The sequence below is a fragment of the Etheostoma spectabile genome, chromosome 20, assembly GCF_008692095.1.
Source record: "Etheostoma spectabile isolate EspeVRDwgs_2016 chromosome 20, UIUC_Espe_1.0, whole genome shotgun sequence".
Taxonomy (NCBI): Eukaryota; Metazoa; Chordata; class Actinopteri; order Perciformes; family Percidae; genus Etheostoma; species Etheostoma spectabile.
The window spans coordinates 21,465,732-21,481,863 of NC_045752.1; the positions used below are offsets into that span (position 1 = coordinate 21,465,732).

The 16,132-nt window shown below is 40.5% G+C and overlaps 2 long non-coding RNA genes across 2 annotated transcripts in view; one reads left to right on the forward strand and one right to left on the reverse strand.

Annotated features, from left to right (window-relative positions):
• Positions 1–4,331: 4,331 nt before the first annotated feature.
• Positions 4,332–15,396, reverse strand: LOC116669865 (uncharacterized). The gene is made up of 4 exons (XR_004326890.1): positions 15,385–15,396; positions 14,657–14,669; positions 11,596–11,597; positions 4,332–4,379 (listed from the first exon to the last, which is right to left on the reverse strand). It is a non-coding gene; the product is annotated as an uncharacterized LOC116669865 (long non-coding RNA).
• LOC116669857 (uncharacterized) overlaps positions 14,035–16,132 on the forward strand; it is a 16,684-nt gene continuing 14,586 nt past the window's right edge. Inside the window, exon 1 of the long non-coding RNA XR_004326882.1 lies at positions 14,035–14,045. This is a non-coding gene — a long non-coding RNA (uncharacterized LOC116669857). The remainder of the gene's footprint in view (positions 14,046–16,132) is intronic.

Below are 16,132 nucleotides of genomic sequence, written 5' to 3' on the forward strand. Positions count from 1 at the left end.
ACGTCCGTCTTTGAAAAATCGGCCCGCCTAACACTGACAAATTGTACCCACCTTCCTACCTACCTAGCTAGCTAACCTACAGCTAGCTAGCTGCTGAAGCGCTGTGAAATTAATAAAATGTCCACACTTGCAAAAGGTGTGCAAGCATGGACATACAAGCATTTCTGTGTACACAATCATCTAAGCACAAGCAGTAAGACACCTGTTTGGTTACATTAGACTCAAGCTGTTGCACGGTTACATTCAGCCTCGTTCAGTAGCCTGGTGCGCCGTCTCCAATCTACAACTCTTCAACAACCCTTTCGGTGCTGCTCGGCTTGCTGTAGCCCATTTCCTGATCTATTCTACCACCACTCCAGTAGAGGCGCTAATGAGGTACAAAAAAAAACAGGAGTGACTCGGTTCTTTGACGTATGGCACTCAAGTCTCTCGGTCCAGTGACACGAGTCGGGTAATTAACCGGCTCTTCGGTCAGTTCAACACTAACAGGCAGAAGAGAAAGACTTAAGATTGCATGATAACCTACCATCAAAATGACAGAAACGTTCTCAAGGCTATTTATGAGTTAGTTTTTGCAAATATTTAGACTTTTTGAAAGGATATGCACATTAAAGAGTCATTTTATCTGACATGAAATTCCAAGCCGTCCGGAAAAATCGACTGCTCTAATTCACATTTAATTGAACATTTCCGTTGATAACGTGAGACAAGGTGAATGGGACGTTATGTCCTCTTTCATCTCGTTTCCTTCTTGCAAAGCCGTGGCAGTTGACACTAGTGATGGTCAAATGAAGCTTTGCGAACCACTGTCTTTATTTTCTGAGCTCACAAGATGGCGCTCTCTGTTCAAAGAAAAGGGTTAAAGGAATGGCAATTCAGAAAATAAAGACCGTGGACAGCTTCATTTGACCGTCACTAGTTGTCACACCTGTAAAGACGATGTTATATAAGAATAACAATAAACACAAACGTGCGGTGACTTGGCTTCCGCAAGTTGCTTTTTCCAAACATCTCTGAAAAACTTGTTGTAGTAAACGGGATGTCTCTCTGTGTCTGTACATGTGAAGATAATGGAATGACAATTAGACCTGAAATGACTTTTGTCATGTAAGAGTCAAGGACAATGGAACCTTTGGAACAACATTATGACTTGAAGAAAAAGCTAATTAAAAGGTGTATATTATCACTTACACGTTTTACAACTTTGCAAACTTGTCTGATTTCTTATTTTCAGCTGGAAGTAAAATCCACAAACAAACTCACATCTACAGACAACCTTCAAAGTTATTTGTCTTCATTGAACATACTTGCACTATACAGCAAAAACATACTCCTTAAAGTGTTTTAAATGATAATTCCCTTCATTGTAACATAAAAATGGGCTTTTCTTCAAAAACACTTGATTACTTATCAGTGTAACATCTCTATATATTCTACTAGCTATGTGATGATTGAACCTCCCAGGCAGGTTGAGAAAATAAAATGAATCGGCCTCTGAGAAGGACTATCAGAGCTTTTTACAAGTCATGTTTTTTTAATATTTCATACACACAAGCACATACAGGTTGTTAGAGGACTTATGAGAGGACAAAAAGACCTTCAGAATGTGTGTGACGGTTGGTGGGGACAACCATTAGTCAGGTCCTTAGCCAGCCAAGTGGATGGGGTGGTGTTATCTTTTACAAAAAGTGGACCTTTTTGCAGTTTTTCCCCCATTTTGTATTTTATTTTGAGGTTCAAAAACTTCATTTTGGTGACTTTTTATGCAATCATTTGTGCTGGAGTAGCTTGTCTGTTGGTATCATATCGAGAACACACGAGTGAATATATGTTCCACCAAAACATATTCCTTCCCCAAGGTTATTTTGTAGAGGCGCCGTTGTATGGCGTATACATGTGCCTCATGCCGGAGCGAGTAATTGTTTCGAGTACACAGAATTATATTTTGCAAGCACATTACATCTTGAAACAGTTGTTTGAGCAAACAAAAACCTATTACGTGCTCAATAAATGTATTTGCCTGTTTGCTATTATCCATATTAACGTGCAGTAATAACCCCTCTCACGCAGTTTACTCATGTGCCCTCTCAAAAACTCTCTGTGTGCAGGTAGATGGAGCGCCTGTTTCCCTGTAGATTTGTGTTTCTTGCTACTTGCGATCTAAATGGAGACGAACAGCCAATCAGAATTGACCTTTAATTCTCTGATTGGTTGGTTTTGTGGCCCACTTGTAAGGCTATGGAAATTTGAGTGTGTGTCAAGAGTTGAGCGCATACAGAGTGAAGAGGTTGAGTGAGAGGGAGACATACATTGTCTAACTGCATGCAGAGAAAGAGTTTTATGAGAGGGCACATGGGTAAACTGCGTGAGAGGGGTTATTATTGCACATTAATATGGATATTAGCAAACATGCAAATACATTTATTGAGCAAGGAATAGGTGTTTGTTTGCTCAAATGCGAGTTTTAATTTCTGTTAAAAATGTAATGTAGTTATCTGTGCAGTTACTTACTCAGTAATGAGGCACATTCTGACGCCCTACCGTTGCTTTGTCCGGTGCCTAGCACCGCCCAAGATGACTGGGATTGGTTTAAAGAAATGCCAATAAACCAGAGCACATAACCTGCAGAGATGTGAGGAGCAGTTAACCATAGGCCTCATAAATCCACCGGAGTTTAGAACCCCATCCCAAAGAAAGAGGAAGGTGATGGACATCCAGATGAAAATAAGTGACACCCCAGAAATGAAACATGGTCAATATGGACTAGTCAAGCTCTGATTAATGCTAAGGGGATCAGAGTTTTAGTGTGAGACTTGTTAACAGCTGATGGTGGCTGCAGACTCTTGGTTTTAAATGGGCAATTCATCGGCTTTTTTCCCGACAAACAGCCGTTTTAAGTCTGTTTTCATGATGTTACAAAATACAAAACTAATACACCAATGCAAAGTATAAAATAGTGCTCCTAAACGTGAAGCTTTGTGTGATAAACACCAGCAGCAGCTTTAACAGTGTACTAAATAGAATGGACTTACAAAAACTTGGGAAAGTCAGACCAGACAAAGAAGATGCTTATGGGAAGAAATTATCTCCCCATTTGTTGAAGAATGGCTCGCCTGATAAGAAAAAAAAGAAACTACACAGAGAGAGAGAGAGAGAGAGAGAGAGAGAGAGAGAGAGAGATTAAGCAGCGAGAAAAACAGAGACAGAAGAGATTCCAATACAAAAAATTCGGAACATCTGTTGTCAAAGCAGATGATAATGCCTCATTATTGCAGTCATTAGGGAAGCCGGGAATGACAGAAAAAGACGGAGTGAGAGAACGAGGGAGAGTAATAAGGGTACAAAGAGAAGAAAAACTACAATAGGCAGATCCACTGTGCAGGCTGAGGAATGGAATGGAGAGTTCTCCTGCTTTTTTATTTGGAAAATAGAGTTTACCATTTTTGAAGATAAGATAAAGCTTTATTGACCCCTGTGGGGAAATTGGCTTTCTACAGCAGGTTATGGGGTTCAGCAGGGAAATAGAAAACTATAATATGAGCCCAAACATAAGTATACATTGAGCAATAAAAAAACAATAAAAGTAGAGCAAACTAAACATTAGAAGCAAAGGCAAAGGGTAAGTATATACCATTAAAACAATTGCAGTGTTATGTAAACACACTGTGTACTGCCAAGTATGCAGAAATATGTTCAAAGGGGGAGAAGCATAAGAATCCATAGCAACACTAGTGTCTCTGAGGATGGATGATCATAAAGAACCAAATTGTAAGATGGATGAAAATTGAGGCATGTTAGAAAGCCAACACCATTCTGCGATAGGTAGTTATGGTCAAACAAAGCTTCATTAAGCTTTATCTGGCCATCCCATCACTACACGGTTTTTCATTGTTAAGCCCAGTGCATCCCAATAATAATCACAGCCGCAATTACATGCTGTTATTCTGCAAACTCTCTGGTCCTCCTGTAATTTAAAGTGGATCTCTGCTTGTCCATATTCTGTTCAGGTGAAAGGATTCGGCTGTATATTAAGATTAACTATGTAACAAAATTGCCTCATTACATAGTAAAAGTAAATTTCAGCAGGTTTAATAGTCATCATGCCAGTGTTGTAGTCATGACCACCTAAACCGAGACCGAGTCATCAACAACACCAGAGTGTATCCAAACCAAGACAAGACCAGGGGTTAAGGCCAAGTCAAGACCAAGACGGGGCAAGATCGAGTCAACACCAAGACCAGACCAGTGCCACGATAAAATGTGGAAAATGCTAACCATAGGCAATCCTCTAATGGATCCTAAAGATCAACAATATCATAAAAACAAACCCGCAGAAAACAAATTAAGATATTTCTTCATTCACCTCTTTTATTGCCATACTTGCCATTAGTCCTTTTCATCCAAGGCCGAGACTAGACCGAGACCTTCAAAACCAAGACCGATCTTAAGTGCTACAACACTGAATCATGTTGTAGATAGTCTATATCCATGACGTTTTACTTCCTGGATTGCTTTGTTACTGATGGAAATTCAACTCTGAATTCCACTCTGGTGGATTTCTGAGGACTATGGGTACCTGCTCCTCAAATCTCTGCAGGGTAAATCCAGGCAACTAGCTAGACCATCTGTCCAATCTGAGATTTCTGTTGCTAAAACAACTTTTGAATGTACACGTTCCACTAAAACCAGTTCCTTCCAAAGAAAAATTTTGCAGAGGCACCGTGGTTCTGCCTGGCACTTATCACCACCCAAGACGACTGTGATTGTCTTAAAGTAGCACATGGTTTAAACCACAGCACGTTTTTCTCCCATCCCAGAATGCTGTGTGGGCTAAAGCCAGACCTGTCAAAGCGAGCCTATGCTGTAGATGACGATGCAATGATGTTACAGCTCACCCCTTGGCCTTAACAGAGCAAACCATCATCAGTTCCAACTGTGCAAACTGTCACCAATTCAGACTGCACAAGTGTCTTGATCGAGCAGCCGTGAAAATGAGGCACGCCAGTTTGACATAATGTGTTGTTCTGAGATTATTCTTTGACATGGTGATACGGAAAACAATCTCCCATCAGGTGTTGTACACATTGGCAAAGCGGCAGCGATGTAAAAGTGCTTGGCAGTCGCCGACGATGCTGAAGGCAGTGTTTTCAGCTTGATCAAGGGGGACAGGATGCTGGCGCTGTCACCTTCTACATCTTTCCCAGTCATTGAGAACAGAGATTTAGCAGGCAGACATAGTGGCTCAAGAGTGGCTGTATCAGTGTGACACATTGCACAAATATTGGACAGAACCTGTCAAAGTGGCCACAAGGCCCACAGATTAGCCCTGTACCTACCACAGCAGGACGTTTGATGGCCCAGTAGAGTCTCCAAGAAAGTATTTTTATGACTGCACAGCTGCATCGGATAGAAAATAGATGTGTTTTACACTGTTTTGTATGTATTCCCTTGTAATTCAACCTGACAAATGCTTTTGTTTTTTTTGGAAACTTGATATAAACCACTCTGAGCTTGAGCAAATTGCGCCCACACAACAAAAGTTTGTAATGATGTACCTGCCAAACATCTCCTCCGTTCAATAAATTCATTCTAAATTTTCCAATTAGGTTTTTCTATAGCCGTGATAGTATTTTTGGAAATCAATCTAAAGAACATATCTTTCAGGGAAAATGATCACTTTTTTCTTTCCAGTAAAGGATTTATCTGTCATCGCAGCATTGGTTTTTTCACGGTACATGGCATATTTCCCAACAGTGGATTCAGTATTTGACTTTAAAACAAAAAACCTTGAAATAATTGCATAATGCAAGCTGGATTACCTGTGATAATCCAATATTTTGAGCGTGACGTAGCTCAGAAGCAGTAATGTGATCAGTGTGCTGTAATTAATTTAATAAAAACAAATCTTTGCATCCATTTTTGCTCTAAGGAGAAAACCTGGTCTCATCTTTCCTTTTGAAAACATTTGTATATGTAATTGCTCAAAATGACCGAATCCTAGCGAGACATAAATGTAGTATTTCTTTGTGAAGTGGTATTGAACCGGATTGTGATTAGCTTTTCTCGACCATTGCTGTTGAAGAGCAGAGGAACTTGGATAGGGCTGCTACAGAATGCTGTACATCAGTGTTATCAATTCAACATTGTATTTTAAGGTTGCTTTCACACCTACCTTGTTTGGTCCATTTGAGTGGTGGGGGGGGGCGAGAGTTTGGTACACTTCAGGTAAGAACGTGATCCGATTCAAATACAGGAAGTGAACAAAAAAAAGGCATTTACTAGCCTGCAGTTTCAACCCTGCACACTATTAACAGACTCATATTTCAGTCAGGAGAGACATGTTTACAGATATGCAAATAAGATTTATTGTACAGCTCAAATATAATGTACAAAGTCTTTGGTGATTAGACGCCATTGCTATACGACTCTTTTGTATATCTATATATAGGAATAGAGAACCATCAGCCCCCCCCCGATGGAATCTAGACACCGGTGGTGGCGACAAAGGAGCCCGAAAACAAGACCGATGGAGGCTCCGGACCGGTCAGCTGGAGCAGATGACTGGAGGAGGAAGGGGGGGTGGAGGGTTACACTCTTTGCCTGCAACGACAGCTAATTGCAAAGGGAGAAACGATTATTTAAAGCATTGTTGTGACTGTGATTGGCTCTTGCCATTGTGTAAGGATTCTGATTGGTTTAGCAGGAAGGTGAACGCCTCCAACAGCCGATTCGAGTTAGGTAGAGCATTGATTAATAGTTAGGTCTTCCTGAAAGAATTTATGATGAGCTACATATAATTTAGGAAACAACTTTAAGATCGATAAGCTGTTCTGACCACACTAAGGTGGTCGTCTGTGTGACATCATCAGTCTGTGTGACAACATCACCTTTCTGTCTCTCAAACCTGGCCATCTTTCAGCTGCTCATTGTTCCCCTTCTAAATATAAGAAACATAAAGAAGAACCAGAAAACCCAAGACGTTACAAATTTGGTGTTCTCCATCTCCATTATTTCTGAGACCAGAAGTGTCGGTGAGTTGCAGATATTCTGTCCAGTGCGTTTGCAGTGTTTGGTGCGTTTGACAACGTGTCAAATGAAAATTGCAGCAACGTTGCAACTTCACCCCCGAATTGTACAGAGTCCACCGAACTATAAGTGTAAAAGCGTCCTAAGACCCAAATATAACTTGAGAATGAATTCAAATGCAACCCATATAACCCAAATCCTAGACTACACTGCAAAATTGACCAGGTTCCCTTCACGGATTTTCAATAAATTGGTATGCTGTTCCTGTGAAAGACTTCTGCAAAGGTTGGTCTTGTGTAGCTCATTTTTTCTTCAGAGATCCCGCTTCACTCCTCAGAGCAGAAATAAGAGGATTGGAACGGCCTGCACACTGAAACCAATTATGGGTCAAGCAAGGATCAAATGAGAGAATCGGCATGTACCCATGGAACTTATCAGGGGTTGCCAGTGCCTGTTACCACTTTCTTAGCAGTAAAGGGGAAGTTCCTGGTGGTAAAATGTTGAACCTCATGAATTATTGCAGACTGCCTGAACACATAATTACTTTTGGAATCTGGGACTTGGGGCAGGAAGTGCCCATGAGGATGAGCTCAATCCTTTGCCGAGTGTTTTATTTTGTGGATGAGGTGTAGCTTTTTCCCCCACCAGCCTTCAGTCCTCTAAAGGCTCGATAATTGGGATTTAGTACATCACCCAGAATCCTTGTCCTTAAGGTTAGAGCCCCTGAAAACATTTAACCTCAAATGTATTTTCTTCTCTGAGACATTTTTATGACCACTTGGCAGAAAAGGACAGTAGCCCCAACATTGTCCTTTTTTGCTTTCTTCCTGCAACTTTGTAGAATGAGTGGTTCAAGTTTATTTTTCGGCTGCATTTAATGTAGTCAGTCAACAGAATCGCGTCAGCTGAATGTCTACAATGGAAATGTAACCTCAAATCACGTCGTCTTTTATTCGTTGTCACTGTGCTCTTCTTCATGTTATTTATCATCACCCAACATGTCAGCATTCGCCTTACCTTCTCCTTTCCGCCCTACCCTCCCGCCGCCTCCTTCCCTCCCTCACTGTGATAGAACAACAGGAACCAAGGCGATGGCAGTGACAGGTGACGCTTTGGATGAAAGTCCCTGACTCCAGCGGCTGTCACAGTGCTCAGCAGAGAAATGAAAGAACCCAAGGAAGAAAGGTTTTAGTTGGAGGGGGATGGAGGGAGGTGAGGAGGGAGCGGAGGTGGAGATGTGAACTGAAGTCAGGGAGTGTTGCCCTGGAGGCTATGAGCCTCTAATTGACTGCAGAGGGTTGACGGAGGCTCTCTGTGACTGGCACTTCCAACACACACACACACACACACACACACACAGTTTGTATTTCTATAGTTGTGAGGGTCTTCTGTTACTTTCACTCCCTCTAACCTTAACACCTACTCTCACATGCCCAGGCTTAACCCTAAATCAAACCTTATCTAAGTGTCTAATTTTAGAAGTCCACACCAGCATTTCTGCTTGCAGAATATCTGCAGGCTGAATTCAGTTGTAATGGGCACAACCAGTGTGTGTGTTTGTAGAAGCAAAACGAATCCAGTTCGACATTGGTGTCTGACACAAAGATTTGCTCTGCTGACCAATCGCAAACGCTCTTTACTCTGTGTCACTTCTGAAGTTCACACTAAATAATGTTCTTTGATAATCTGTTTGAGAAAACTGAGCTTTTCTTTTTTTTGATGCCACCTTGGTGGCATCACAACAAGCTGTCAACACAACCCAGAAATAATACTGATCATCTTATAAAGTTGATATGGCGAACATGTTGGCAGCACATCCAGCAGACATACAATTCAATTAGCTTTTGTTGGGAGCAGTGTTTGTGTCGACCCGATGAAAGTAAGTCCAAAGCCGAAGTTCCAAGGACTTCTGAGTTCTTGGGAAAAGGTTTTTCTGAGTTCTTTTAAAAGGTCCCATGACATGGTGTTCTTATATAGACCTTAGTGGTCCCCTAGTACTGTATCTGAAGTCTCTTTTACATAGACCTTCTTTTTAGCAGAACTTTTTAACTTTGCACAAAAATGTCGTTGCACTATTTATAGATATTTTACACCGATGTTTTTTATTACCTTGCTTTTATGATCTTACTGTAGTACTTTGAGATTTGTTTAAATGCGAAGTGCATTACAAATAAAATGTATTATTATTATTATCATTATTACCTTAGTGGTCCCCTAATACTGTATCTGAAGTCTCTTTTATATAGACCTTAGTGGTCCCCTAATACTGTATCTGAAGTCTCTTTTATATAGACCTTAGTGGTCCCTAATACAGTATCTGAAGTCTCTTTAGACCTTAGTGGTCCCTAATACTGTATCTGAAGTCTCTTTTATTAGACTTGTGGTCCCCTAATACTGTATCTGAAGTCTCTTTATATAGACCTTAGTGGTCCCCTATAATATGTCTGAAGTCTCTTTTATATAGACCTTAGTGGTCCCTAATAATATGTCTGAAGTCTCTTTTATATGGACCTTAGTGGTCCCCTAATACTATGTCTGAAGTCTCTTTTATATAGACCTTAGTGGTCCCCTGATACTGTATCTGAAGTCTATTTCTCAAAATTCAGCCTTAGTACAGAATTACAGCCACTAGAGCCAGTCCCACAATGAGCTTTCCTTAGAATGTGCCATTTCTGAGTTTGTAGCTTTTGAAGGGGGGGGGGCAAGGTGGAGGGTAGGGGTGTGGCCTTGACCAACTGCCACTTTGCTCGTTTGAAAGCCATGATGTTTCTCTCTCATGGGTGGGCCAAATTCTCTGGGTGGGTAAAACAGAGAAAGGGGAGGTAACCTTGCCCCTTATGACCTCATAAGGGACAAGACTGTGGCTTCCTGATTAACAAGTTGTCTATATGACAAAATAGGTATTTTGTGCTACTTCTTTTGTGCTAATTGCTACTGCTAGAGGACACATTTGAAATAAATGAATGCTGGAATGTTTCAAGTTATGACTCAATGTTAAATGTCTGATTGATATACTGATATTCGACGCTATCACCCTACAAACACCTGGCACCTCTGTTTCTTAAAAAGTAATGTAATGAACATGGAACTTTATCATGATATTTTGTATTGTTTTAGCCCCATAAACAAAATGATTGTATTGGGATGGTGGCAGCAGTCTAATACAGATGAAAATTAGCTCATAGCTGACTATGGTACTGCTTAGGAGCTGTGCGTTGTCCCTGTCAAATAATATATATTTTTTTTTATTTAAAAAATTGTCAAACATCTCAAACTCTAACGAAACAGAACCTATACTATCTGCATGGCTAGAAACTAGTACTGATTCCGGCATATGTCACTTCCTTTCTAGGAAAACTTTTCTAGGAAACTTTCATTTATTTAACAAGTGTCAACGAGAAAATTTCAGTTTTTCTTTTCATTCATTCTGCAATCTTAAATATGTATTAGGTTACTGAATAGCATTTTTTTTCTTTCTATGACATAATTCAAATGAAGAGCACTCAAGAATCCCTGATTGTCAATAGCCATTGTGCTACTCCGTAGTGATTACTGTGGGTGTTGTAATGCGAGTAGAACCCGTCACATGAAGCCCTTGATGGGAATGGATTGCTATCTGATGAAGCCAGTAGTTGAATGGTCTGCTTTCCCTGCCTGTTTCACTTCACTGTTAATCACTTGTGTACAGATTTTGCACTCCGCGTACCTGACACTGATACCAAAATGTTGCTATTTCACCATGAAAGTTAAAGAAAGATATTTTCCCCCAGTGAAAATGGTGAATTTGTTAAATGGAAAATAAAAAGAAGAAAAAAATCAATTCCCAGGCAATCGTCCTATGCAACTATGGGTAAGTGAACGAATGAGTACATCTTTACGTAAAATTACATTCAAACTTTGCACTAGTGTAAGATGAGATTTATTTTGTGAATATTTAGTTAACAAATGACTGTAGAGTTACTGAAATAAGTAATATTTCCATCAGTTGTAGCTTCATAGTGTATTCTATTCCTTGATTTAACAAGGGAGCTGTCTAAAATATTGTAGGCCTACCCTGCATGGAATTCAGTTAACAGGTTGGCGGAGGGATATGATGAGTTGCTGGAGCATGTTTGTTATCAGTCTTGAGCTGTTCTACACTGGAAGAAGTGTGATTAAAGAAATGGACCGAGTTACAGTCAAAGCTATTTCCGTGCTCTCACTCTATCCACGCCCCGAAAGGACTTGTATGTAATCACCACGAGCTAATAGTTAACGGAAACATTCACTAGCGTTACACTAGTATTGACTGAGTAACATATCCTAAATAGTGTGAATTTCCTCCTTTTTTTCAGAAATATATACACATTCAAGCCAGTACCTGCACCCTGTCAGAGTTGCACAGAAAATGCATGCACCCATGGGCATATCTACATATAATCCCAGCATGCACCAACTCCCATGATGGCTGTCTTGGATGTATTCCAACATTAGACTCTTTCCTCCTACCTCTCTTTCCTTCTCACCACTCTCCCGACACACACACACACACACACACACACACACACACACACACACACACACACACACAGCTACTGTTACTCTATAAAACTGGCGACAGATGTAGCCATGGAGGTTTTGGAAGCCTTTTATCATGCCATAGTTCCACTGGGAGTCATTCAGATGGACTGCTCTGACAAAAACATGTTGATAATGGCCCCGCCACATATAGCTGGAACAGGGGGACGGGGGGGACATTTGGATGGCGGGATGGGTGAATGAATAGATGGCTTGATGGAAAAATGTGGTGAGTGGTGTATGAGTGGTGAGGGGGGGCACTGCTAAGATCCCAAGAGGTGCGGTCAAGACCAGATGGCATTTATCTGTGGATGTGTAACCATAGAGTGGCAGCAGTGAAACACACACACACACACACACACACACACACACACACTGATTTTGGCAAGGAAAAGTAAACAAGTAATACTCAACTGAACTATGGTTGAGTCCTTGAGCACCTTGAGTAAGGAACGTTGGGTTTAAAAGATCTCCACACGTATTGGGGTTAAAAGTGTGGAACATTTAGTGACTTCAACATTTCATGTAAAACCCTTATGGATCTCTATTAAAAAATTGTGTTTTGGGACATTTTTTATGAATTTGTTTTTAATTTAGCTCAAACTGTTTCCAAAAATTCACTTTATTTACATGCTGAATGGAGTTGTAGTTTTACCTGAAATTCCACCTTTGACTTGACTAATGACATTACAGCACGTGCTCATGCACCTGCACCTACTGTAATATCAGCGACAGCAATGTGTGTTGCTTTATGCTATACAATTCCAACAGGATTTACATAAATGCTTCAAGGTTGTAGCAATCTCATGTTCTGCTTCCTCTAACCTAATGCAATTTGATGTCCATCTCGGTTGTTAGCTGTGAAGGAAACATCTCTGCATGAAATCACATTGTCTGCTCTAACCTGTGGGAATAGAAAAAAGAAATATACGGGCAAACAGCAAAACAGGCCCTAAAATGCGAGATACATTACCAGGGTTTCCTTGCTGCTCCGTGCTGCCTCAAACACTTTAATGAAATATTCCTGATAAATAAATCAGCGCTCACACACATCGACATAATCACATGGTCATACTCACGCACACACACACAGAAACATGCAAGAAACACTGTCAACATCCTGATTCCATTGCCCTCTGGACTGATTTCACTCTTATCCATAATGCAGTAGCTAAATGCTTAAGTTGAATTATTAGAATGTTTTATTCAGGAAGGGGCTGCCTCTTCTCTCCCCGTTAAGGACGGCTGGTTCGGGTGGGCGAGGCGCAAGTGCACTCGGGCACTGTGGAACATGATTTGGATTAATTAGTAATGGTGGGTGTAAGGTCCTGGAGGTGTACCGTAATGCAGACAGGCTGGGGGCTACGGTGCTTACATCTGCTTCCTGTTATCTGCGAGAGTGGGAAGGGTTCAGAGTTTAATCCTCAGGTCAGTGGACCAGTGTACAGCAAAATGTCAAGAACTAACTCTGTAATGGCCTTTAGTCTAAATCAACATTACATCATTGGGAGTGAAAATGCCTGCACCTATTACTGATGCATGGATCATAGTTGGTCTAGTCAATGGGTACTATACACTGTATACTATATACACTAGTATATTTTTGAATGGTCATCCTTACCATCCGCCCTGGGAGGAGGGGCGCTTGAATGTCTTTGGTAATGCTTAATACTTCTACATATGATGTTCTCCAGCTCGCCAAGACATATTAGCCAGTCAAGACCACCTAAACCGAGACCTTGTTATCACCAAGACCAGGGTGTATCAAGACTGAGACAAGACCACACTTTGAGGGGTCGAGACTGAGACAAGACCAAGGCCAGACCAGTGCCACGATGTAAAATATGGAAAATACTAACCATAGACGCTCCTCAAATTGATCTCAAAGATCAACGTTACCATAAAAAAAAACAGCAAAAAACTAATTAAGATTCTTCTTCATATACCTCTTTTATTGCCATACATGTATTATGAAAAATTATGAAGGCAGTTGTGGTCTTGACCACTTGTGAGTCCTCCATATCTGAGACCGAGAATACAGTTGATTCCGGGATGAGACCTTCAGAAATTGGTCTTGAGACCAAGACAGATCTTGAGTACTACAACACTGATGTTAGCGTTTTTAATGTGGCAACGTCGATTGGTTGGTTGGTCAGCCAGTCCACTACTTCAGTTCTGAGTGAAATGTCTCAACCGCTGTTGGCTAGATTGCCATGACATTTGGAGATATCCAAGATCCCCAGAGTATGAATCCAGAAGACTTTGGTGATCCCTTAGCCCCTACCCCCTTCCTGCCAAAGGCTTAGCCCGTCAATGGCCGTCAATGTAAATAAAAATCAGATCTTACAGTTTTTGCCGATTGCTTAAACACTAAAATCAAAAGTATTACATAATTATCAAAACCTTAAACTGAAGGAGCAAAACAATGTCAGCATCACACTTTTTGCAAAAAAATACACACAGTAAAACACTAAACACACTTGTATACATTAGACACAGGAGAATATCATGATGTCACTTCCTTGCAATTCCAAAGCACAGACTGTCACATGACCACACCTATGAGCCAATCAGGGGCGGAAACGCATGTAAATGTAAATGTGCTGTATTTATATAGCGCTTTTCCAGTCTTAACAACTGCTCAAAGCGCTTTTACATCTACAGGAAACATTCACCATTCACACACATTCATACACTGTGGCCGGGGCTGCCGTACAAGGTGCCACCTGCTCATCAGATAAACATTCACACACATTCACGCTCCGATGCGCAGCACCGGGGGCAACTCGGGGTTCAGCATCTTGCCCAAGGACACTTCGACAATGACTGCAGGGGCGGGGATCGAACCACCAACCTTCCAATTGGCAGGCAACCGCTCTACCACTGAGCCACAGCCACCCAACATGGTTGCTTAATTGTAGAAACACCAATCAGGTTTAAGCACTATAAAAATGCAGCAGTATTTATTTATTTATTTTTTTTTTTAATACTGTAATTGTAACCTGTTCTGGATACAGTATTTTATGTTTGTCTGTTTGCTGAGCTAACAGTGTTATGTACACTACTGTAGTACTGTAGCATGAGAACTGGGACATGTTTTCTTGTGGATTCTCCATGTTGACATGCTAACTGATTTGGGTATATGGAGAGAAATACATTATATTTCCATCGGTCTGCAGCCTTGGTCTTGTGTAGTGTTTGGTGAACTTATTTCTCTGTGTACTTCATTTACAGTACTCTAATCGCTGAGAAGTAGAATTGCTAAAAGTGTTTTAGGTTAGCAACACCAGTGTGTAACTGGTTCAAACTGAATGAAGTCATATGAAACGTTGCACAATATGCATGAACGCAATATTAATGAAAATGAAGCAATTTTTGCATTTCTTTTAGTGCTCTTTCAAAAAAAATAAAAAAAAATAATAAAATAAATAAATTCACATTATGCTGTTATGGACATGCCTTCTCTGAAAAATTGGGCAACCCCAAATGTTATAAATATATACAGTATATATTGAACATTACATTTTTTCCTATTGCTAAAACACAAATACCTCAAATCTTGCAAAATGAAGCAATGCAACCAAAACTACATATAGCATTATCAAAATCTAACTTTTACACCAAATGGCACACACTTCATTCACATTACCACATTTTTGTCTAACCAGCTACACACTGTTGCCCATAATGAAAAGCACTCTCATCTTTAGTATGTTATGCCATAATACTAAAATAGTTCAAATTGTAGAATATTCTTCAGATTGTTCACATACACAGAAATATTTGCAGATACACACACACATGCTATTGAAAGATGCCACACAGCTGGGTCTTCCACCTCCAAAACAAAGATGCTCACCTGTCGTCTTTTCACAGTGATTACTTCCTGATTGAAGTGGTAACAATTAAGCATTGAGGTGTTTGGCCAGGTGGCACATACATTGACCAATTAGCTCACGCAGTGTCATTTTGAATGGCAGTGTTTTGAAATGGCAAACATGTGACTTTATTTTAGATAGTTCTATCTTATGCAGAGCACCGTGTTCAGTGCATTTAAAAAGTGTAATTTTGAATTGCAAAATGTGTGTAAAGCAGAAAGTGTGTTTAGACTTTTGGAGGCTTGAGAAGAGGTTTTGCTCTCTGCGTGTCCAATTAAATTATTGTGCTATGCATGTCATTTCTGTGTGTCAGCAATTGGAAAAAAAACTGTAAATGGATTTTTCCCGAATTGACCAGAGTTTAGAATGGAAACACAAAGAAAGCGGAAGGTGAGGGACATCCGGTGGAATCTCAAATGTGTTTTTCTGCTATGTGTATGTGTATATGTGTGTGTATATATGTGTGTGTGTGTGTGTTACTTACTGAAATCTCTTAAGGGTCAGTATGTATGCTGCACTCCCATTGCACAATATGGTACAATTTGCAAATTAGCATGGAGTCTGACCGCACCTGAACAAACATGGACACAGTCTGTTGCACCTATGATAACCTGGCAACGTACCGTGTGTGTGTGTGTGTGTGTGTGTGTGTGTGTGTGTGTGTGTGTGTG